This window comes from Lactuca serriola, chromosome 4 (genome assembly GCF_051521515.1).
Source record: "Lactuca serriola cultivar US96UC23 chromosome 4, Lser_US96UC23_V15, whole genome shotgun sequence".
NCBI classification, from domain to species: Eukaryota; Viridiplantae; Streptophyta; class Magnoliopsida; order Asterales; family Asteraceae; genus Lactuca; species Lactuca serriola.
The window spans coordinates 280,028,795-280,032,097 of NC_136411.1; positions in this window are offsets into that span (position 1 = coordinate 280,028,795).

Sequence of the window (3,303 nt, forward strand, 5' to 3'; positions counted from 1 at the left end):
AGATAGCATCTACATTACCGCGCTTCCTATGACAAATTCACGAAGTGAATGTAATGGGAAAGAAATGGTACTATGGTGTAGTGTCGAACTACAACCGTACCTATTACCTTAAATCTAGGGTAATACTACCAAGTACCACAGTATTTGGATATATATAAATATATATATCAATACACCTATACTCAACTTGCCTTATTTGATGGATAAGGTATAATGTGATGTCTAGATCCCAGACTGTTTCGCTCCCCTATCAAAGGGATTTTAGAACCTACACACGACCCCTGCATGAATGCAAGCCGTGAGCATCACATTACCTGCGATCATGTATACTCGATATAACAATCACAATCGTAGTGTGTTTTATCAGTATAGTTAGATCCTAAACTGGTTCTGAGCTATAGCCCCTAGTGACGTCTATCCTATGTATATGAAAGCGTACTCATGTAAGTGTGATCATGTAATTGTACTTATGGTGTACTGAAATGTTCTACGTGTGCTAGCTGAAATGTGTGTTCTCTCTATCTAGCAAGTATTGTCATGTAAGCGTTCTAGTATAATTGTATATGTTCTCGTCCTAGTATAGATGTATATGTATTGTACAGCAATGTTCTAGAAAGTATTGACTCATGAATGAACTGACTCGTTGTATGATATCGTGTTCTAGTAATGGTTCTAGTATCTTCCTGAACTACCCATATGGTAGCTTACTAGTGATCTAAGTGGTACGTATGGACGTGGATGTATACCCCTGCTACCCAAGGGCATAGGATGAATTGGAAGGACCTTTTATGACTTTATGTGTACACATGATATATAACTAATATTTAAACGACCTTCGGATGAGTATCCAATATCCCACCAGACCACATCTCAAGGCGCGAAAAGGAAATAGGGTGGATAGCCTTACTAAGTCTTTTAAACATTTCTTATATAACTATACATATAGAGGCATGCAATTTATAATATAAAAGCATAAATAAGTTTGGTAAAACATTTGAAACATAAATATTAGTTTAAGGAAAGATCGACTTGATGTCAATCTATAAAACAATTCGAAGGCATAGGTTTGATAAAACAATATAAGTATAAGGAACATTTGTTTGAAACACAGTTGTATATAAGTTTGAAATATGATAAACAGAGTAAGAGTTACAGTGTAATAAGGAGTTTAAAACATATAAAATGTTTATAGAAATCATTTGAAGGAAACTGTTTGGTAAAACGGCTAATGAGTAGCCAAATCTTTTGAATGTTGTATATTAATCACATGTGATTGATGTAATAAGTAATATACTCCTACTTACTAATCACATGCGATTGACATAATAAGTAGCATGATTCTACTTGTATCCCCCCCCCCCCCATAAAGCATTTAAAAGTAGTTTAAAACATTATTTAAGGGGTATGACCTCACATGAAAGCTTGAAGATAGCGAGATGGAAAACCGAGCAGAGTTTCGTCTCGGGAAACGGATTTTCCTCGGGATTCTCGGGAATCTCGGGAGTAAAATCGACCCTCGGGACTTGAGCAAAAAGACCAGAGCTTCGGGTTATAACGGGCACGGAAAACGAGGCAAGATCGAGAGAGAAATGAGAGAATTGAGCAACTTTTTCGGAAAGCCTCGCATCCTATTTATAGGAAGGCTGAACCGCCTCTGTACGCGGGGCGTACGCTCGTACGCAGTGCGTACACGTACGTCATGCGTGACCGAAGCCTCGACTGCCTCGGTTCGGATGGGACGGGTTGCTGGGTACGCGGGTCGGACGGGACAGCGGGTCGGACGGGTCGGATTCCTCGGATATTGGCGACGTGGATGATCCGAAGCCCTTGATCTCAGTACGCAGGGCGTACGAAGGTACGCGGGGCGTACTTCGGCCCTATCCGATGACTCCCCTTCGGATAATACCGGGAATTTATAATTAAATTTATATTTATTTTAATTAAACTTCTAAAATTCATATCTCCCTCATACAAACTCCGTTTTTGACGTTCTTTATATCCACGCGAAGGTGAGACCATGATCTACAACTTTCGTTTAGATTCCGTTGGCAAATTCCGAAATTATTTTTATTATTTATTTATTAAAATGACGTGATTAAGGAATTTCTTCTAAAATTCATAACTTTCACATCCGAAGTCAGATTTGGACGTTCTTTTTATGCACGATCATAGATTGAGGTTGTCTATAACTTCCATTTAGATACTTAAGGCTAAAAACTATTGCATCGAAATTTCGCGTTTTACGATTAATCGCTGATGCCGGTTTTTCCGAGAATCTTCGGTTGGTCATAACTTCTTCGTTATAACTCGGATTTTAGGGTTCTTTATATGCTTGGAAACCTTGATACGATTCCTACTACTTTATTTAACCCAAACAAGATCTTAGGAAAGTTATATTTTGACCTAAATTTGATTGGTTTACATTACATTGTCTTGAAATATCGGGTTGTCACAGTTTGTATCTCAAATTTATATTTGAGAACTTCAACATAGAATTCACAGTTATGTTTTAACATGTAAAAGATAATTATAACTACAATAGTTGTTAACAATGTTGATTTGGTATCTAGTACTAAATCATAGACATTCATTATAAAGGAAGGTAAACATCACAATGTATAGTTCCTTAATAATTATTTTCTCTACAGTTTACTGAAAATATCATTAGGAATCTTTTATATATAAATAAGATCCACATATTTCAAATAAACCAAATTATTTGTCTTCAAATATTCCTTTTTTGATGTTGGAATATGTGTGTTTCATTTATATAATAAAGATAACAATACCTTATATAACTTTGATTCAAAACAAGTCTATGTCAAAAGTGTTTGCATATAGAACTTCTATTTAGAAAACATTGATCTTTACTTTCTAATTCTATTATGAGATCTAGCCTCATAAATATAAGTTAATCATTTCAGAATATTAATATTATCATTATGAAAAATGATTTAAGTAAATAATCACATTTTAATAATTTAACTAAGACATTTATTTATACAAGATAAATTAAAACAAACATTGTTACAAAACAAACATTGTTTCATAATACAAGTACATTATGTTCTAAGCTTAAATTATATACTAAACTCCGAGAGTGAAGTTCCAACTTGTATGTGATTTGTCGTTTACTCTTCTTAAAAATCTGCAAGCAATTTACAAGTGCCAAGTACTTGAGTGTTATATGAAAAGTATAAGTTATATCTAGTAGATACCTGAAATACTAGTCTCACCGGACTTTCTTTTCATATAAAACATCATTTCCTTTTCTAATATCCATAGAGCTAAAAAAAATGACCC